A 23371-nucleotide genomic window follows, 5' to 3' on the forward strand; every position below is an offset into this window, starting at 1 on the left:
TTTGAATATCTGTCTCCTGATTAGATTGTAATTTTAATCTACTTTGCTAGGGGAGACACTTTGCACAAATAGCTGAATAACAACAGTTAAGTGTAGACAAAAGGTACATAATGAAAGGAAATGTCTAATGGAAATTCACATCACTCAGCATCTCAGGAAGGTATGTCTCTGAATGCATGAAGAATATTGCTAAGGTGAAATAATCTTGTGTAAGCTTTTTTAGTTACGAGAGTCACAGTTCTGAGTCACACAGGAAATTTAAAGAAAATTATCTTTATAATTCTGTCTTTGATCTTCTCATTTTTAATCTAGTATTCTGTGTTGTCATGCTCCCAAGGAGAATGCATGTGTGAAATATGAAATTATGTGCTTTGACAGGCTTTGAATTAAAATCCTCTTGACAATCCATTCTGTATGCATCCACATATTAGTGTAATTGTTTGGCAGACCAAATCCTGTGGACATAGGAGTTAAACCTGCTAATGGATTTACAGTTAAATTTTCAGAGTAGCATTTATGTATGTTAACTCTGCTTTTAGTTAATATGAAATAAATAATAATAATGAAAAATATATTTCCATCTTGAATTCTATTATCACATTTTTTGTTGTTGAAAATAATGATTCCTAGATCTACTCAGAACAGTAATGTATGACAGTATAGTTTTTTTTTCAATATTGCAAAATTTTTATGACTTTCTATAATGTTAAACTGAGTAATTTATTTAATTTACAAAGTATACTTGCTCCATACTTATCAGTAGCCTAATTTAAGCCAAACAGCTGTGGCAAGAAATTGCAATTAAACTGCAACTTTCAGCACTATTGAATGGACAGGAGCATTCGTGTCTGACATGTTCACTGATGTGTTCACAGCTTGAAGAAGTTTAACAAGAATGTCACAATCCATGAGTAACAACTAGTGCTTCTCCTCTAACTGCAACATTCTGGATTATATTAAATTAAGTTTAAAATCTGTGTTTTATCACATATGGCATTCTGACATGATTAATTTTCTTAGGGGATGATATATGAACTGGGCAAGAGCCCAGGAAGATTTAAAGATAACATTATAAATGCCACAATCAGAACTGGCTCCAAATTCCATAATTACCCACTGTTTGACCAAGTAATTTCATAAGTTCAGCGGTGCAAAATTTTCTCTGTATTTTGTGTGGATGTTTTCATTGGTTAGGAGAAATTATTAGTGCTAAAAACACCAGGCAGAAGAGAGAGATTAATTTTAGATGCATTTTGTTTGCACGTAATAATTCTAATAGTTCACTACTTCAAAGCATTGAAGACAACCTAAAGCACATATTTTAGGGAAGAAATAAGTCTGGCAAAATGTATCCACCACAATTTACTTTTAATTTACTGAATTCAGTGACTTAGTCTGAGACTCAAAGTCATACAAGACAGAGTTCATCTTGTGTCATTCTCATTTTGATAAGAAACTGTCTGACATTTTGAAAAATGACCTATTCTGTAATCACAATCAGAATATATAAAAGTCCTGTGATACAGAATTGTTTCCTTATTCACACTAGACTTGGGTTCATAAGCTATTACCTGAGCTGTGGATTTTGGCTGATAAAGTCAGGCTGAGGTTTTTCTCCTGAACTTGTCTTGAGATATTGTAGAGAATCATATTGGCAGGTGCCCAGAATGTGAATTCTCTTGGGAAAATATAAACAAAATGAATAGGATTATTGTCTCTATATGAAGTTTTCCAAGGGTGTTTCATCAGACACCTGATTTTCTTAGGAGATGGTATTTAATATTGTGTTATCTTATAACATATTATCATAAAATATAGATATAACATATCTTTGCATATCATTCAGTGTAAACAGAGAGCATACTATGTGAGCAAGAGAAAAGAAAGAAAATGAAGTGTGTTAGCTTTAGCATTATTAAACTATCTTGACTGATGAGGCTCTCTTAGATGTGGTACTAAAACTGCAAAGCTGTATCAGCTGATTGAAGGAATCAATCTTCCATTAGTATTTTGCTGATTTTACAGGAAATAATGCTGAATAGGTAGTGTAAGCAAGACCATCTATGTCTGAGAAGGACAATTACACCATTTATATGACCTAAATAAAAGAAATGTGATGGCTCCTTGAAGTGGAAAATTGCTTTACAGTCAGTCTGTGAACTCCACTTTTAAATATATGCAACAGTTCTGGTTTAGGAAGATCTAGTCTAACTCCATGATCTGTCTGAAAAAATTTCATAATTATAATATATAATAAAATGAAATTATTTACAAAGATATCAAAAGAAAGCTTTATTTTTGTGTTATTTCTTTCTTTAAAATGTGCTGAAATAGCTCTTCTCCCCTTGTCTGAAAGAAGATGTTCAAGAGGTCTTGTACCTTCCCATATCCTCTTTAAAGCAGAAGTCCTTGAAGGCAGAAGATAAGGTCTGTGTACCCTATTTAGACAGCAATACAAAGGTGTGACTAGAAAACAGAAATTCTGAGATTCCTGTAAGAGATTTTACTCTTAATAACTTCAACATCATAATGTATAAAATCTGTCCTCCTTTCTCCCCCACAAGAGCAGATCAAACTGCTCTACTGTTTGAAGGGGATTTCTCTTCTGTTCCTTTTATCTGGCACACAATTGTGAAACTTTGTGTTGTCTGCTTTTATCTGCTATTTATCAGTTTAACATCTGTACCTGATGTTTGCCAAATTATTTTGTGTCTATTATCAGATTTCTTCATTTGGAAAACATCAATATTAAATTGGTGCACGTACTGTTACTAGTTAATTCTTCAAGAAACATGTAAGTATTTTTCTATCTTCCAAGCTACATTGTAGGTCTGTAGAAACCTCTTGTAAGTTGTCAGGACTCTTCTAGGTCAACAGTTTGCTAAGAGTTAATCAAAACTTAGTTAAGAGGTTTTATTTCCTTGTTCATCTGAAGATGATAATGGGAAGAACTTTGGTCCATTATATTTTTCTTCTTAGTATTTTTATATTCTATAGAATAGAATACATTGCCAGTTTTCCCCTGTAATTTCCATTATGGCTAGGAGCTATTATGGATAGGGTTGTTGGTTTTGGATTATCCTGGAAATTATAGATGAAGAATGGTCATTAACTGGTGAGAGTGATATTGTATCACTATTTTGCTTATATTAGTGCAACAATTTTTACAATATTGTGTGGAAATTAGCAAAAAATACTACTTAATTAAAATATTTCTACATTTTCAGCCAGAAGATATACAGAAAAATATAGAAAACTATTCCTAAAGGATTCAAGATTCTGAAGAATATGGCTTTATACTCTAAGAAAAGTGTCTTTGTAGATGTATATTTCTTCCAATAGAAAAGAAATACTGAGTTTTAAAGGGTGTTAAGTTCACTATGGAAAGATGTCACTAGAACAAGTGGGTTATAATGGGTAAGCCACTCAAAATTGTTTGGCACTGTTTATGCAGAAAGGGCTAGCAGCAGAACAAACTAGCAAGCAAAATATTGGTCTTTGCATTTGGTGTATTCCAATCAAACCCAGATTTCTTTTCTGGAACATATCAGATGAGAACAAGTTATACTTCAGTTAAACATAAGTTACTGATATCAGTAGCTGAGGCAACCATACAAGATTTTTGAGTTTCAAGGTTTGTTGTCTCATTGCTTTTGTACACCTGTGAAGGGTGGAAAAATACTTGATGTTTTCAGTTTTCATGTTTATTTATCTGATCTCTGTATTTTCTCATGTATCAAGTACATTTTAAAAGATGATTTAAACACATTTAGTAACACAAGTCTTAGGCTTATTTTTTCCAGTGCAAGGGTAACTTTTCAGTTCTCCTTGTGTTTTACAAGCAACTCTAGGTAAGGCACAGAACAGACAAGCATTCTGTGGCACTCTAGACATGTTGATTGTCCTGCATTTTATATACAGGACAGCACAATGGTTTAATATGCAATATTAGGGATAGAGAACATATATTTTCCAGGCCTCCCTAGAATCAGCTTTGCAGGATCGATTAATATACCCAATTGTGACACAGCTGTTATCCAGTTACACATTTAAAACCATAATATGCCTTTTAAAATAATGCATTGATTGTATTTGACATTCACTGATGTCATAGATGCTATTTAAACTGCTGCTCTGCTCATGCAAATGACAAAGTGTTACCTGCAGGCTGTTAAGCAAGCCCACTGAACAAGAAAGAAAAGCTTGTGTTGTTTCCATAGGCTTTGGATCAGCACGAAAATCCACACAGGAGCAAGAAAAGAGGTCAAGCTCAACAAGACCTTGCACTTAACACTTTTACACTAGAGTTTACAGTACTTAGCTGAAAAGTAATTTTAATTATAGCTACTGGTGTAGTCTTACCTGAGGCTTTTCAAACATTGCTTAGTTTGGAAGAAATCTGAAGTTTACACAGCAAGAGAAAAGTAAATGATTCTTCCCTCCATTTCTTCAATTCTGCACATATCATCTAACCAATAATGCATCATTTGTACTTGGTCTGAATTTAAGGAAAAAACAAAGCCTATTAAAAAGACTCATCAGTTAGGGTTTCAGAGAAAAGTCCAAATATTCCTGCAGTTTGACAAAGTAAGGGACTATTGTAATTTTTCACTTATCCAAGTAGTCCTTATCATCATAATAATGTCAATTCAATCAATGAATTGCAGAACCAACTCCTATATTTGTAAGGAAGTGTTATGCAGTAAAAGGGTCAAGAAAAGGTGTGTCTAATAGAAGGATGGGAACTCTATTTTGTCATGAACCAAAACTCCTAGTTGCTGCAGAAAACTTAAGCAATAAACAAGACAGGAGGATGTAATCATTTTAGTCCCTTTCTGTCATGCACTGTTGGAGTCTTTTGTTTTATGTTGCCAGTGTTTTGAAATTGCAGAGAATGATTGTCATTACAGTGCATCCTAAACCATGTGTTACTGAATATCTTTACATTTCTCTTCTAATATATTCCTATCACTGTCATTACGGCTGCAAAGATCTTAGTGTCACTTCAGTTAATTGTTGAAGCTGAATTATGTTGTCTAACTTCTAGTGATGCAGAAGAAAATATGCACTTGCATGCTGCTATTATTCAAATTGAATTTTCAAGCTGAACAGTAAAAAGTCTTTAGTTCATGGCATATTTTACACATAAATTCAAATAAGGTGCTGAACTGTGACATCTAGAACAAAAAATTATATAAGCAGGCTGCTGAACTTGCTGTCTGTAATGCACTGGACATTCTGAGGCTATAAGGCAATACAATACTATAGCCAACCCTTTTATAGTATCAAAATATATTTTATTTCTTAGTCCTTGAAATTACTTCTTGATTCATTGATGAACTCATGATTTACTGAATGTTGTGAAGGGAGCATGACAAGCAGGTTTTGCTACCTTGCAAAATTAGCCTGTGTCAATTTTCATCCTATTCTCTCTGTGCACTGAAGGAATAAAAAGTGATTTTCAGATTTAATCTGATATATTTCTGATCATTTCTGACAGTCAGACTTTATCAAAACTGTGTAACAAAATAAAATCCTTCCTTTAGGTTTAGGTCATGTCTAGGATAAGATTAAGATATGTGGTAAGTATTAATCTCCTTTTGGTCAAATCCAGACTTTACTAATGCTACTTTTAGATTACTGATGCCATAAAAAAGCACATCCTGAACATCTCAATATTTCATATGAAATCTGGCTTTGCTCAGCTTTTTCTCTTGTGGCTGATAGTTTTCTATATGCAGGTACGTAAAAAATGCCAAAACACACTTGCCACACTGCCTTGTTTTTTTGCCAGTGACCTGCCAGTCACTGGAAGACAGAAAGAATTTTTTGTTTGCTCATAAAGGGAATTCCTGAAGGAGTGGCTGAATATATACCAAGATACAAATTCATAGAGGTTTTGTATTGTTTGAGAGTAAAGGTTGATCTTCCACAGTTCAAACATGGGTTTTTTTTTTTATTTCACTCTGCTTGAAAAATAAGAAGTGAATCATCATTTCTGGATAGCACATATTGTTTATAATTTATTAGAATAATTTTCAGGGATTAAACACAAATGGTAAAATGAAAGTGTTATTTCAGAAGTCAGATAATAATACATGAATCTTACTTTCTGATTTTTGAATTGTTTGTTTTGTTGGGTTTTTTTGGTAGCATTAGTCCACTTATCCAGTTTTGTGGTTTAACCCCAGCTGCTTGTTTACTCCCTGTGGGGGGATTGGGAAGATAAATGGAAGAATAAAAGTAAAAAAAATGTCTTGGATTGAGATAAAGACAGATTAACAGGTAAAGTAAAAGTCATGCCCTTATGCAAACCAAAGCAAGCAATTCATTCACCACTTCCCACTGAAAGGCAGGTGTTCACCCATTCTCCATGAGAGCAGAGCTTCATCATGTCTGGTGATGACCTGGGAATAAAATCATGATACTTTGAACATCTTACCTTTCTACTTCCCCCAGTTCATCATGCTGAGCATGATGTCATGTGACATGAGAATATTTTATATATATATATACACCCATATATTTTGTCTCTGTCATAGTGATGTCCCTTAACCAACCAGTCCTTTATTAATGCAGCAGTTTTCTGCCAATTTCTGTTTGCCACAGGGCTGGCCTAGATGTACTGCTGCATTAGGCTGTGCTAGTCGACCTTTTTTCGGATACTTAATTCCCTCTATGTTAACTTAATTCTCTCTAATGTGTATTAGTGAGAAAGCTGTGCTTACCTTAAAATGAACATATTGTATCTTTTATATTTTCTTCTGTGCTTTTGCTGCAATCATAACTGGAAAATTGCTGCTCCTTAAATATAGTGTTGCAAGATATGCATTCACATTAAATCTGTTGAGTGATTATGTAATTATGTTTCATTTATTTTCTTTGCCAAAACATAGTATGATTATGCATAATCTTTCTTTCCTTGATTAGCTGTTTGATCAATATTGTTTTATAATCCATAGCTAAAATGAGAGGAATTGCAAGGTTTTAAAAGACAGTAGACAAGATATTTTCCTTTGGGAAATCAGCTTTCGAGTAGTAGAGGAAAATGGGATTACAACTTGTATTGGCTTTGCATAGCCAAGCTTTGGTAGTGGGGGTGGGGGGTAGGGGATGCAGGAGTGGCTTCTGTGAGAACCTGCTGGAAGCTCCCTCCTTGTCCAGCAGAGCCAATTCCAGGAAGCTCCAAAGATGGATGTGTTGGTCAAGGCTGGGCCAATTAGGAACAGTGGTAAGGCCTCTGTGGTAACAGATTCAAGAAGAAAAACCCCGTTATTGCACAGATGTAGTTGTGGCCAGAGAAGGGTGGGGTGAGAATGAGAGGAAGAACTTTGCAGACACCAAGGTCAGTGGAGAAAGAGGGAGAGGAGGTGCTGCTGGTGCCAGAGCTGAGATTCCCCACAGCCCATGGTGAAGACCATGGTGAGGAAGCTGCCCCCTGCAGCCCTTGGGGGTCCATGGGGATGCAGAGACCCACCCACACCAGAGCAGGTGGATGCCTGGGAGGAGGTTTTGACCCCGTGGAAGAGCCGAGATGAGAGGGGCCCATGCTGGAGCAAACTGTCCCTGCATGACTGCACCCTGTGGAAGACTGACCCATACAGCAGCAGTTGCACATAATAGAGATGTTCCCTGTTTGCTGACTATGCAAGCACATATTCCTGGTTTACAAAGAGTCTCTTGGTAATTTTTTTTCCAAGATGATAAGACATATTTTTTGTTTCAAATTTGAGATATGCTGTTGCCTGATCTTACTGAAGCAACATATTTATTCTTACTCAGTCTTGCTTCCAAGGCAATTTTTTCCCTTATATTTATGTCTAAAATAATTATCTTGAATCCAGACTATTTCTATGAGATCTAAAGTAGTTCTTAGTTTAATATGACATTTGAAACAGTATAGAAATTCCTTTGCCTATTGTAAGTAGCTTACAATATTATTAATTATGCTTATCCCAGGTAGCCAATCCTGAAAACCTCACTGTAAGTTGCTGCCAAATCATTAAATGAACCAAGGAATAGACACCTGTTAGAGTGTTCTTTTTACACTAAAAGAAAAATAAAAATAAAATGGCTGAGGCAATAGTGGCTCTTTAATTTGCTTTAAATTCTTTCAGATTTGAACCATTATTACAGTTCAATGACAGTGTTCTTCTGTGTGTTTGTATTGCTCATACATCCACTCAGTAGTTGAGACTGTGATTTGTATTCCAATTAATTTGGACTCTAATACCTGAAGATGCTGAATTAATAGGTATTTAAAATCCTTGTGCAACCCATCTGCTTTGGGACCTTACCAAGTTTTTAATAGTGAGGAGAAAAAAGGTAATGGACTCCTGCTGTGAAAACTATCAGCTTTCTTTGTTTTTTGCTCACTGAAGATTCTATCATATTTATTGTATTTCTCTTTTAAGTTTCCTGGTGAAGATGGAGTACAAGAATTAACTTAAATTGTCTTCTAAGCCTTGTTCAAATGTATGAATTTGTATTGTCAGTTGGTTATAGTTAGCTGCTTTCCTCATTGATCTCTTCTACTTCGAATATTTAAATCATATTTTATTGTTTCCATTCACTCCCAGAACAATACTGTAATCACTGACAGTTTTACATTCCTAATGATATTTTAGAACAGTTATGCTTGACTTCATCATAGTCTCATTAAAATTATGTGTACTCAATCTGTCATTTACTAACTTTCGTGTAACAGAAAATATACTGTAATTCGGTAGGATTTCAATGTTTGCAACATCTGATTGACCTTAAATGCTTTATTGCTTTTTAATAGCTAGATGCATCCTGAAACTGAATGTGTATTCTTTGTTAAATCCCCTATTTGGTGTAAAATCCATATAAGAAATGTCATCATTTTACCAGTTCTTAAAATTAATGTCAATATCTTCCTGATATTTCCTCTCAGAAATTCTCGTGTTCTCTTTATTCCTTTCCCTGAAATATTAGATGCATTTATTCAACTATAAAACTTAGTAGTGTTTCTGAGTTACAGTTGCTGGAAAAATGAAAGACAGTTAATGGACATATAAAAATACCAAACTCAAGTACTATTACAATAAAGGTTGAATTGTGGAACAGTTATCTGCAAGCCAGTGAGGTAGTAAAGTCATATTTAATGGTAAGTAATCAGATTATGTGGAGAATAGTCAGGGTATCACAGGCAGCTTTTAAAAGCTGTGCAGTTTTAACCTTGAACTCGACAGTAGAAAAACAAATAGCTGTTCTTCTTGATCTCTTTTGTTCAAAAGCAGAAGCACTGAAAGAAAACTTCACTACAATTTCTTCATCATATAGGTGATTAGCAATGATAAATTCTGATTTTTCTAGTAATAGGAGTGCACTTCTGTAGTGTCCATGGTAACTTCAACACTCTTTCTGAGGATTTTATTCTACTTTCTTCTTAAGTTTTATAAATGTCCTTATTTTCTGTGATTTACCTCTTTGAAATTTAATGTGCTTGGTCTTTCTTTGTTCCCAGAATCTGCTGTATATATGATTTTGTGATCATTGCTTAAAAACTGGCACTTTTGAAAGAGATTTGAAAGTTCTATGAGATTTGTTTAAACTAAATCTCATACATCACATAGATCCATGTCAAGATTCATTAACTGGCTCCTTCTTGATACAATCTTCAATAACATTTACGAGTTTTATCTCTATATGATGGTATTCTGACATGATATTTGTCCATATTTTCAGTGGAAATTACCTGGCACCCACCTTCCACGTATCCAAAATGTTTTCTGTTTCCAGAAGGGCATTCTCAATACAGAATTATATCCACCTGTGTCTTTGTCTTTCTTTTGCTAGACTTCGGTGTTTCTGAGCATTCCTATGAGCCTCTTCACCCCTGAAATCCTATTGCAGTGAAATCACTGCTGACCTGATCATTTTATGTAGTCTTGGGTCTCTGCTTATTCACTGAAGCTCTCATTGCTTTGGAGAACTACAGAACATGTTTATTCTGCTCAAAGAATTTAAATTGACAATTAATTTCTGCCTTTGCACAAGATTATATGATACAGTAACTTTTATAAGGGCAGAATTTTGTTATTTAAACCACAATCACCTGCATGCTCCACCTCATACGCTAAAGCCTTATTCACTAGGTGATACATGCATGAAAATCTTCCATTAAAAATTGCTGCAGAGCTGGAGTTGTGGAGAAAAAAATAATACATTTAAATTTATAGCAGAAAAAAAAAGTAACATAATGGAATAGAACAGGCTGCAAGGGACTTTGAGTCCCAACATATTTTACTTTTTGTCTTTTTTGTTGCTAGATATTTACTGTCTTTACATTTTCCTTCTATTTTTAAAAGGTATTTGAAACTCACAACCTATAATGATGTTTCCTTCTCTTCAAATAAGTAGGATTTAATAGTAACAGCTCTTTTTAGAGTTTTAAATTCACACATTTATTTGCATATGCATATTCCTAAATCACAAATGCAGATTGCTTATGTGTCTAAGCAAATTAGGGTTTATTACATGAAATAAGAACCTCATCTGTGCCTGCTAGCTCTGTCCAGGTATCATGTCCATTTAGGCACAAATAGCTAGTGTGTATCTGCCTCATTGTGTCTGTTTGACAGTGCCTTCTATCTGTCACAAGTGGTGTCATTTCACACCTATGTAACAAGAAGAAGCAAGAATTTCCCAGCTTCAAGTTGCGAAAGCTATGATAATTTATGCAAAAAAAAGGAATTTTTTCAATGCATGTTTTGCTTTGGATTCATATAAAGAGGATGTGAAGTAGAAAATCTGTGACACTCTTTTAAAAACTTCACAAACAGATGGATGTGTGCATAAGGTGTAACAATAAATATTGAATATGAAACAGGTTTTTGCTTTTACTTTGTGAATGTGATTGTATTTTTTGCTATATATGATTATATATATATAATTACATTGAAGTGTGTGTTGCAATTAATATGCAAACCCCATGTAATTATAATACATGGTGACATCTGTGAATATTTCAACATGTGCTTTATTGCCCTAGTGTCATTGTCTCATAAAAATTTATATTGGAAATATCAGGCAGGTCCTGGTAATATGCAGCAGCTGTCAGAGTTTATATTTGAAGGAAAACAGGACCAAACCTAGGACATAAATTTCTGTACAAAAATGTTTGTAATCTTATTTCAGTCACCCACATAGCTTTAGGTGTCTTTGTTTTGTTTTGGGGTGTTATATTTTGTTTTTCTATCGTCCTTCCAACTCAGCATTGTCAATCCCAACTGGAAGAATTATTCTGGAAATCATTGTCAATGGGCATATAAAATATGACATTTGCCATATTTTAAAAATGTGTGGAAAAGCCTTTTGCTTTTGGCAAAGTCTAATGAGGAAGCATGTCTTGCCTTTCAACTTCTACAATAAAACGAATAAGATTTATTTGCAACATTAAATAAATAATAAAACAAATACAAAACACTTCTAAGTATCACTTATGCCAATAAATTTCATTCCTTTAGATAAAGGGCATAATTTTTGGATCTTTGACATTCAAAAAGATAGTAGAAATCCCTAAATCCTGGGCAGTTTATAGTGAGTGATTAACATCTATGTTAAATAAATGGACATAATGATGATCTATTCCTTGGTAGAATAATCATTAAAACAGCGGTTTCTGTCTGTTCTCCCAGTATTACTCAATTGTAGATAATGTCAATTTTAAAAGGAAATTCTAGTTTACTAAATCACGTGGTTTTAGAAACTCTCTGCAAGAATGCATGTAGAGGAAAAGTATTCTCTGTTATGTATGTGAATATTTGCACTGACATGGATGTTCCTCAAAGATAAGTCTGTGTAATATGGGCATGACTATGCTTAAATGACATTTTCTGTGCTTTTAGCAAAGAAAACCATATCTGTAACATTTAATTTTTTTTATTTTTAGATTTCAAGGATATCAAGAATAGGTAAGTGAATGAGATTAATAAGGACTCTTTTAGAAAGCAAATATTATATTTTCATAGTTGAGGAATTTTATGCAAATATTGATGAATGCTTATCCTCTGTGTAGGATAGAGAGGGGCACTGCTGCATGGCTTAAGTCCACCATCTGCCTGATGGATCTGAGCACCATGACAAACTGCTATCCTTCCTGATTAGGATGTGCAAACAGAGAGCAGACAGGTACAATGTATCCTCATCCTTTTTCTGTCTGTCTTGCTAGAGCTGGAAGGCAGGCACTTTCACCTTCTAAACAGTTTACTTCCAGTGTCACTCCTTGCCTCTCTCTTTCAAATTTGCTCTGTACCTCATCTCTTGTCTGGTGATGTCCTTTTCAATATCTACTGCAATATAAAACATGGCCAGGGTACCAATTATCCAAAACTGAATTCAGAATGACCTTACTGATGGCATTTCAAATTTCAGCAAACTTCAACAACAATTAGCTTTTAACAACTGCTGTTAGAATCTCATAAAGCTGATGTAGAAGACAAACTACGTATTAATTTGTGAATCCATTGATGAACTCATGGATTTCACAGCTGAACTGACTTAGATATTGTTATATGTGAAATTTTAACAGCAAATTGCTCAAAATTTTTAAATTCGAACCTTCTGCCAGTATTCTCCCTGCTAGATAACTGAATAATGTGATCAAATGTGTAGCATACCTGCCTTTGCTGGTGGGGGTTGGAAATAGTTTATGTTTGAGGTCCTTCCAGCCCTAACCGTTCTATGATTCTATGCTAAACCAGAAAGCTGACTTTTTTTATTTTTATTTGAAAAAATCCTGATTTTTTTGCAGGGCTAGGCAATTTAGAATTAGGAAGAAATTCTTTACTGGCAAGAATCTGGGAAACCCTGGCACAGGTTTCCCAGAGAAGTTGTGGATGCCCCATCCCTGGAATTGTTCAAGGCCAGGCTGGAGGTGGCTCCAATAACCTGGTCAAATAGAAGGTGTCCCTGTCCATGACATGGGGTTTGAACTAGACAATCTCCTCCCTTCCAAAACAGGCCATTCTATGAATCTATGAATATAGGTTTCCTAAGGATTTAAAATCAATAGGAAAATAGTAATTGGTGTGCGTTAGTGACTGGAAAACAGATGGATAAATGAAAAATAAATAGCTCTGAAACAGCATCTGCAGATGCTGACTATCAGTCTAAGCTTATAATAGCTCCTGCTTTCAGTGTGAACTGCTATATTGCCAAGTAACTGACAAGTTATAAACACTGATAAATGGAGTATGGAAATCCTAAAGTATATTTTGTATTTCTCTTGGCTTCATCTGATAAAAAAAATTGATATTTTTAAAATTCCAACTTCATTCATTAGTATCAAATTTCTTATTTTCAGCATGAAAATACATTTCATATGTGAATATGATAGCTGCTTGTTTCCCATGATTATATACACTGAAAACCATCTGGTTTGGTTTCTGATTAATTATTGGAATATATTAAATCTTACTGTCTGTTTTAAAACTTTAAATGCCTTGTACTGGAAGGAGAAAATTTAACAGCAGGTGTCATATAGTTTAAGTAATAATAACGGTACATCATGAAGATAAGTAAATATGGGCACAAGAGTCTTTTGTAGACTTATGCTGTAAAAGAGGATGTGTCACAGCAAAATATTATCATACATAAATTATATGTATCTTGCATAAATGTGGGGTTTTTTTGGTAATTGTTAAATTTTACAACCTTTCTATGTAACAGCCTGTGACATGGTTTTCTTATTGGTGCTTATTCACTGGTGTTAAGCATAATGTAAAAGCTAATGAGGTAAGCAGGATCTGGTTTTGAGCACTGTGGAATACCATGACACTCACGGATGCTGCATTTGATAAAAGACCATGAGCTATGTCTACAGCTGTTCATTCAGAGATGGTGATGCTCCACAAGTGTGATCCTAGCAGTATTCATGAGATGGGGGGGGAGTATGACAAAATGAAGAATGAATATAGATCAAGTTCAGAGTTTTATTAGTGCATAAAATGGTCAGAGAGAAATACTGAGCCTACAGAGTTAAAACACAGTTTGCAAACCTGAGTCATTGTGAATGCAGGTTTTCTGTCTTTTTAATCTTTATTTCTTACATTTTTTTACAAATAGAGAAAATGAAACATATAAATGATGATTTAGTTTGGGCTAGCACAAAAATAATCATTATGGTTGTGAGATAAGTGGAACAGTGGAACCAGGCAGTTCAGGAGATCACCTTCCTCTCTGGCCATTTTAGAGGCAATCATGTTCACTGCAAGTGAATGAACATGAGGTTCTTACTTGCTCTGACACTCCTAAAATTTGGCCCAAACCAAAACAGAGCATGATTGAGTTTACCAACTTTCTCTACTTGCTTAATCTTTCTTTGCTCATTGTAATTTAGTAAGATGGATCCCCTTTTTCTCATCTGTACCTTTGTTTTCCTCTTCAACATGTGCTCTCTGAGGAAACTATGCAAAGGCTGCTTTCCTCCCTGCTCCCTGGCTGTACCCTGTTTGACAAACAGAGGGTCCCCAGGGTTCTTAGAAAAACTTAGCAGACCTCCCCATACACAGACTTAATCTTCAGTTTTCTTTTCACCTTTGGGAAATAGGAAGGCAAAAAGACACTGCAAGCCCCTTATGCATTTCACTTTTAGCAGTAGGCATACTGCCTTTAAGTTATTTCAAAGAAAATAAAAAAAGGCATGTTGCATGACTCAAATGAAAGGGAACAAGGCAGAAAAAGTGTTTAGCAACTGGTTGTTTAGAAATTAGCGGTAAAATGAGTTCAATAAAGGAATGTTCAGATGTTAGGAATTATCAAGTTTGGTATCTAAGCTTGAGCTGTGTGCAATATAAAATTAATCATGCAGTAACATATTTTTCTTCCCGTGTGCTTGGAATTTTCCAGTAAGGAATTTTAGTGATACATTGCTTCCCCTGCATTTACAGCATTCTACCAGAGTTTTAAATAATGACTTCCCTTCCCAAATTCTGGAAGTTTAAAAATATTAGAGTATGTATTAAAATAATAGTGGAAAGAGTTTAATATGCACTTATTAATTCCATTTTAATAAGAGAATAAATGCAGTGAGCTACAAATAGAAGTGGTGGGAAATGTAGTCAGGTAAACATTTCCTTTTATTTAAGTGTTGCAATGTAACACTACAATCTATGTATAGATTAATATAATCTTTATTTCTGCTAAACAGTTTTTACTTCTATTTTAGGAAATAATTTCTTGATATCAGCTTAAGTGCTATTGTGTGAAATATAGTTTTATTAGTTAGATTAATATAATATAATATAATATAATATAATATAATATAATATAATATAATATAATATAATATAATATAATATAATATAATATAATATAATATANATAATATAATATAAGATAATATAATATAATATAATATAATATAATATAATATAATATAATATAATATAATATAATATAATATAATATAATATAATATAATATTTCAGCCTTAGGATGTAGGCTATACACTGGCTATATAAAACTTTACAACTAGTAAGAAAATAATTCAGTATAAAACGCATTATAAAGAAATTACTTTAGTCAGAACACGCAGTTATGCTTCATTCATGATTTCTATGAGGCTGCTGGGCAGAACTCATAGAAATCAGATCTCCTCAGGTCCATTTCTTTCTTTAATACTAACCTGCAGCTATGAACATGTATTATTAGAGAAATGATGTAATGGAAAATCACCCTGATGGGAAAGCACATTAGAAATCACAAGTGAATAAGCTCGCTTGGGGCATTTGAATAACAAAGCAATGCATGACTGAAAGTGGGCAGCACTTCAGCTCCTTTAAGGCTCATAGATTACGTGGATTTGGTTCAGTTCAAAGTATCTCTAACTAAGTAGGTTTCACTTTCTATTGCTACTGAGATTTGTCACCAGAAAATAGTCTGGAAACATGGTTGAAACTTTTTAGAATGCCTTAGCCAGAATAAGATGAACAGTAGAAGTAGGAAGATTTTACTAATTTCCTGGTAATTTCAGTTGCTATACTAAGCTCAATTTTAGATCTCTATGAACTGATTTGAATAACTAATCAAAGTTAATATGCTATCCTTAAGCATATGAATGATTTTCCTGAGGAAATGTGTTTAAGAAATAAATCTTGATGTAGTCTAAGCATTGTTTAATAGTTTAAATGGATTTTGACAAATTCTGTAAAACTTGTCATTGAGCGGATGCAAAATAACATGAAAATATCACATTTTTAAAGTGCTATTGTGCAAATTATCTACATATTCTTCATCATTTGAAAAAGAGATCTGCTCTTCTTGACAGGTGATGTCAAAAAATAGAACAAATTTTGTGCCACAGCAATGTCTGCAAAAAATCAGCTCAATCATAGAGAAGTAAAGTAGGTGAGGTAGGAAAAAAAAACCCAAATCTATTTCCAGCCACATAACAATTCAAAATGTTGTATTAAAGTGACACTGCTACAAGAAAATTGTGACTAAAGGCATAAAGAAATTATATCAATTTTGTTGGCCAGTGCTTTTATGTTATTCAGTAAATGAATTGCATAACATTACTTGTATTTTTGCACAAAACCTAAATTAAAAACAGTCATGTGACATTTTACCTTCTCATTCAGTGGCTTTGAGACACTTCAAAAATGTAGTGTAAAGTAAGTTACATACACAAAATTCTGTAGTAAAATTGAACTAAGAATCTTTGAAAAGGACATTATTTTACTTGCTTGGGAAACGAGTTTTCTGATACTTATGTAAGAAATTTTTCCAAATAGGGTGAAGACACTCATGACAGAATTGATAATTATTTAAAACTGAAGTTTCACAGAATACCTTTCCAAAGCAATGCAGCGGAAATCTTTTAATGATTTACAGAGATAGTGTTAAAATTATTAGCTAAAATAAATCATTCTGTCTTCTAACAGATTTTGCCAAGCTGGGAAAAATGAGGTTGATTTTCTGCTCCAGCCTCACCTATGCTCAAGATCCAAGAACAAAGGCACAGAACTTTTCATTGATACACCTCAACTCAACCTGGACATTTTTAAGGAAGACAAAAGTGAAACATCAGTCTGCACTGTCTTAAACCAATGGGAAAAGGGTGTATGAGAAGGGAATATGGGATATTGTTCAAGGTGCCACACAAAATCATCCTTCTGTTTCTTTATTTGGCACTCTCACATATGATGCTCCCCTTGTCTCAAAGTAAGTCTCTTACAGGTAGAGGATCTGATACTCAGCCTTTAAAATCAGTGGGTGTTTTGACTTCTGTGTCAGTGAGAGTTGGGATCAAGTTAAAACCCATTTCAGAAGTCAGGCAGTGAGCCTCTAAAAGCAGTCAGTGTCTGCTCTCAAAAACAAATCACTTACTGGGGAGAAAAGATGAACTAATGTGTGCAGCAGGATCCAGCTGAACAGAGACCAGCTGGAAAGAAAAAAAAATATCATGGGCAGAAATGCAGCATATTGATCTTACTTTAATATTTTAGGGTAGTAAATGATCTTAACATAATTTTAGAAACAAAGTCCCTTTATGAGCTATGGAAAGATGCTGACAGAAAAGATCACAGATTTTGAAATTCTGATTGTGAGTGCATCAGGGACTGGCAGCTGTGACTATAGCTATGTGAATAGTTCATTTTCAGGTGAATTCTAGGTGATTTCCAGTTTCTTATATGCCATATATCTGACTGTAGTAAAAAAGAAACCCAAACCCCTCTTCTGCTTCACTTATGAAATGAAATAGTTACTGAAATTGCTGTGTTTTTTTTTTTTTTTTGAAATAGCTAAAACTACTGTTGGTTTGAAAAAACCTTGGGCACAGAAAAATTAAGGAGGGGCAGAGTTAAATCACTTTCCAGTTCTATATTGCTGTTGATGGGATAAGCCTCTTTCTTACTGAGAAGGAAAAGAGAGTCAAAAATGTTGTTTTCTGCTTAAATTTTATATTCCTGGAACAAGCTTCTAAGCCAAACCATTTTGAAAGCCAGGCAGGAAACCAAAGACACTTGCTTTAATGTTCTTGAAAATATTGTAGGTTACCGAGCAGGATAGTTTTGCCTATGTTTTGAGTTTGACTCCTCAGACCATTATTTGAGAATAATACAATTAAATTAATCTGTTCAACAGTTATTTTATGTAATCTTTACATTTGTGTGCTTTATGCAATTTAGAAGAATAATTATACACACTAAATCTTAGGTAAATTGCTTAGGAATTTTGAAAGGCTGAAAATTTGTTTCTGATCTTTGAAAGTTTATCTTTACCCTTTTTTTGGTATTTTTATTCCTCCTACTTTTAACAAAATTATTTAGTAAGGCCCAGTTAATATAATATTTTTTTCTATAATTTTCATTATAATTTTTTTTTTTTGCTAAAGAACTATTGAAGGGCTTATAAAGCAGGCATTGTAGTATTTTCACTATTCTCTTCATTATCATGTCACTATTATATCAGATTGCATTGTAGCAGGTTTATTTTGGAAATGGCTTGTGTGATCCATAATTATTATTATTGCACATGTTTCTAGAGCTTTTGTTCAACATGTTAGAACTGAATATATTAATCACTTGATCATTGTGCAGCTAATTTCTGCTCTTGGCTCTGTAATCTAAATCCAGAGTAGCTCCATTTGCTACTTTCTGACCAGAAAATAGCCCACTAATGTTTTTCCTATAATGTTCAGAGTACTGTAAGATTCGTTTGATCTGCCATAATAGCTCTTTTATATTAATATCGTTGTAAGTGTTTCCAGACAAATGATGCCCTCATTTAAATGCAGCAGATCATAGAAAGGGTCTTAATGGCCCTGTGCAGCTTCTAGAACATTAAAAATGTCCTTGAAATACTGTGGAAGCTCATGCAAATCCTGGCTCTGTGCCTCTCAATTCTAATCCATGAGATTTGAGAATGTGGCAATGAAAATGTGTTGGCTTATAAAGTTGGGACTTTGTTTCCTCAGCAATAGCCTTAAAGAAATAATCAATTGTGTTTGAATCTCAAATGTATATTTACAGTAGTTATTTTGGTTAATTTTTCATTTTATGTTTATGTCCTGATCAGACCAGAAGCATAACATTCTCACATTCAGATACTAATATTCATTTAGAACTGTAAAACAAACTGCACCTCTGCAAGAGCACAAAATCCTTATTACAGGAATTAAGATCTCATTCAGCTTTTCCAGAAAGCTGAGTTTGTTTACAAGGAGAAGGAGAAGGGTGTCTTTTTAATAATTTTGTTTTTTTTTATTTTTAATTTCTCCAGTTCAGAAAATTATTGAAGACCATTTCAGACCATCAAATCTAATTTAGGCAAGTGTCAAAGAGCAGAAGACAGGGGTGTGGCACTAGCCACAATCTTGTAAAATAGTGTCCTGTCAGTTTGAAATGTGGCAGTTTGTGTGTTATTGTGTTTGTGGCATCTATTTCCTTGTTGCTCTAAGCAGGGAAATCGATGGAAGCTGAAGGTCTTGCATTGAGAGACTGTGCTGCCTGTTGCCTGCCATTCTCTTGTGCTAAGGAAGTGCTGTCTTGTTTTCAGTTTCTGGGAAATGGTAATGGCAGAGTATGGGAGCATTCTCACTAAGAATCTGAGATGAAGGGAAGGAATATAAGGAAAAAACTACTTTAAACAAGGCAAAACATCTGCCATGGGGAGACTGTCCCATTGCCATGGATACTTTCACAGTCTATTCTGCTGTCAGGAACTGCTGGTTTGGCATTATATGAGCAAGATGGCTTCTGGACACCAAGCATATGCATTTAGAACAGAAAATGAAATTATTTTATTAACTCTTTTTTTTTGTATTCTAAACATTCATTTCAATTCTAGCCCAACAATTTAACAACACTTGTTGTTATATGCTAAGTTTCAAATTAGTCATCAGTTTCAGTCTCTCCTGAAAAATCAGCCTTTCTTCAGTTTTACTGCTCTGCTGTAGCAAATGATTCATGAATGCTTTCTGAAATGTCATTAAATGTGGAGGAACTGCAAGGTTACTTTGCACCCTGAGAGACACAAAGCCAGTTACAGACAAATGCATTAATGGATACTTCTTTTGCCATCTGCACAGCCTGACACTTCTGTATAGTCTGAAGCTTCACACAGCAATTTTTTCTGGAGTGAAATATCTAAACAGTTGACTTTAATTCTTCACAACGCCTGGGCTTCTATTTCATGTGATGTTATTTCTCCATCAGATTAACTATGTCCTTTTGAGATTGTATAAATCACAGTTTATCAGAAAGGACAATGGAAAGACATTTTGTGCAGAGGGAATTTGGTATGCAGAAATAATCTTTTGTAGAATAAAAGCTGCATAATTCAAATTATATGTTTAGTCACAGGATGTTCTTGTTTCAGATGAACAGAATGTAACACACTTACTATGCCAAACAACTGGCAGACATAGACTTTTTTTGAGCTGCAGAGGGAAATGGACAGTACATGAAAAGGGAACGTAGAAAATTGTTGACATACACCAACCCTTAGTAGAGGGTCTGTCACAAGAATATCTCCCCAAAGGGCTAGCTAAAAAGAAAGTAATGCAAGGTAAGAATAATTTCTTAAAAAGCTGTAAAATGGCTTGTTCTATTTCAGTGAGGACAAGACAACTTTGTAACATGCAAGGCTGAGCTTTTTATATGGTACTGGAAGATGTCACACACTCACCTCTGCAAAAAATCGTCTTCTGTGGCAAAGAGGTTCTGGGCTTTATAAAAACCTTCTACACTACTTCTCATAGCTCCATGTTTTAGATGCACCTCACTTGCCTGGAGTAGCAAGGAAAGATTAAATTTTCCCAAGGTAGGCCTGGCATGGGCGTCTCATGGACTAGGAGCTTGTGATCACCTTACCATGGCGATTGAGTGAAAGCCAGAATAGCGTAGTTTAAATAAATTTCATTAATCTCTTTTATCTAAGAGCAGATGAAGTATTTTTCATATGTTGTCTACTGATTTTTCACTGTAATATTTCAAGTTAATCAGAAGCTAATGGAAAAGAATGTCAGCTCCTACATTTGACTGATAAATAGCATGCTACTTTACTCCTGGAAGTTTGAAAAAGTTACTCTCATGCTGAAAATAAATTCTAATCAGGACTTTAGAAACTGTTGGTAGAGACTATCGAAGCAACATCTTCAGTTGCACCAGTCCTTCTAAATGATGGGTATTCTGGAGGTCACCTTGTTTAACTTTAGGCTTTATAAATGATTTTTGACTAAATAAGAAAAGCTGTTTCTTTGAGACTGAATCCAAAACCTACTTGGGAAAAACAATTGGGTTTTGATGAATTGTAATCTCTTGACTCAGTATTTTACAGGAATTATACATGGAAAAGAATAGTAGGGCACTCCATGAAATTATTGTGACAGCTGAAATCAAAATCACAATAGCTTCAAAAAACATATTTTTGAAAAATATCTTTACTTTTCAGTGCTGAGTGAACATATGGAATGAAACATGAAGTTTCATAATTTTTTGGGGTGTAATCAGTGCACAATTTTAATTTGGCATATTTGAGACCACCATTCTTGTTTGCAAAGAGAATACCACTAACTGGAGACAGTCTAATTAAACAGCCTAATTAGCATTAAGGTTTCGTCAGAGATTGAACAGTTTTTATTGTGTCATTGTTTTTGCCAAGCTGCAGGAAGCTTTTTATTTTTTCCTTCATGATCCTAAGGTTTTAAGAAAAAATATAGAAAGCTGTAAGAAAAAGAAAATCTTCAGCCCTTCTGGAAATCAGGGGTTTTCATTACAGTGCAGCCTGAGACAAGAACTGTAGATTTATGAAAATGGGGTTTTTCCTCTGAACTCAAAGGTGTTTTCTCTGGAGATGGGCTCTGCTTCAGGCTCCTAGGAGACAGTGTCTCACCCACGAGATATCAGTTTTCCCTCTGAACTTCCATGAACCTGGGACCAGTCATACACCTCTGTGTGCCCTGAGAGCCCTGCAAGGCAGAAGAAAGGCTGATAAGGAGCTCAGGTCCCCTTTCTATTTGCAAAATGACTAAGAGCATTGTTACTTTTTGCCTCATGTTTGCCTGGTTTGCTTGGCATTATCTGCTACTTAGAGTTTGAGCCAAATGGTGAGTTTGTGAATGTTCAAACTTTCATATGCAATTACTTTGGTACGGGAGAAAAGGAAAATATTATGCAGAATACTGATCTTGCTTTGTGTTTGAACACAGAGTAAAGTCCTTTTGTTTAAGCATAAAGTACAAATGTTTACCTTGGAGCCTTGTATAATTTTAATTAAAACACAAAGTCATGCCTTTGAACCTCTACCTCTGAGTCATATAAAATGAAATCTCAAAATTAAAATTTCTGTGAATGGTAGTTTGTTTTGCTCTATTGCTAATCTTAATAAACACACTGCAGGTTAGTCCCATTTATAGTTTTCTGTCTGATCCTCTTAAAACTCATTCTGTGATCAGTTGTGGTCATGTTTCAGCACCTAGCTAATTCTGATTAGCATTATAATCTAGTACAATAAAAGCAGTTTAATCAGAAATTGCAAATGAGACTCAACTACATCTACTATAATCAGCTATTTTGCTGACATTGCTTCAGCAGCAGGGTTGTCGAGCACAGAATGAATTAGGTATATATATGAATAGCTTTAGGACATGTTTGATACTGATTTAGAGAAGAATTTGCATAAACAGCAGTTAAAACTTAATTAAAAGTAAAAACCCTGTTGTATGCTTCTAAGGTTGAACAATTTTTGCTCAATTTAATGGTGAGGTAATCTGTCCTCAACTAATCCTTTTCACTCACTCAATTTGTCATAACCACAACCTCCTGCACTGACTATGTAGACAGTGGCTATAGGTTCTATAAGCACCACAATAATTTACAGTAAGTCTAGCTGCTAAATGTCCATGGTTCAGCACTTCATTAATTTATATATATATATATATATATATATATATATTACATTTCATGACTGAAACATTTACTATTGAAAAACTACACTGATCACGTATTACAAGACTCATGGGTTTTATTAAACTCGGGAGTCTGGATGAGTAACAGTAGGCAGAAATTGGAAATTTTTTAACTTAGCAGACTTGAAAACAAAGAATGCTAAGCATTAAATGAATCTAACCAACTGGAATGATATATTAGTTTGAAAAGCATTCAATAATAAGTCTGGGTTACAAATTGTTTTCAAATAACATGAACAATAATTTGGCTTAGAGGCTAGTTTGTTATAATAATTTTTCTTCCCTTTGTCCTTGTTGAACTAAAGAAAATATGTCAATTCATTTGCATTTGTTGTTCCAGTTATATTTATTGACACTGAGATTAGCTCAGTTGGTTAGAGCTGGGTGCTAATAATGCCAAGGTTGTGGGTTTGATCACAGTGTGGGCCATTC

The 23371-nt window shown here is 34.2% G+C and overlaps 1 long non-coding RNA gene across 1 annotated transcript; it reads left to right on the forward strand.

Annotated features, from left to right (window-relative positions):
- The first annotated feature begins 2664 nt into the window (after positions 1 to 2664).
- On the forward strand, positions 2665 to 22876 carry LOC107202632. The gene is made up of 4 exons (XR_004497134.1): positions 2665 to 2794; positions 11918 to 11939; positions 12044 to 12156; positions 16911 to 22876. It is a non-coding gene; the product is annotated as an uncharacterized LOC107202632 (long non-coding RNA).
- The last annotated feature ends 495 nt before the right edge of the window (positions 22877 to 23371 follow it).

The sequence above is a fragment of the Parus major genome, chromosome 4, assembly GCF_001522545.3.
Source record: "Parus major isolate Abel chromosome 4, Parus_major1.1, whole genome shotgun sequence".
In the NCBI taxonomy this organism is placed as follows: domain Eukaryota; kingdom Metazoa; phylum Chordata; class Aves; order Passeriformes; family Paridae; genus Parus; species Parus major.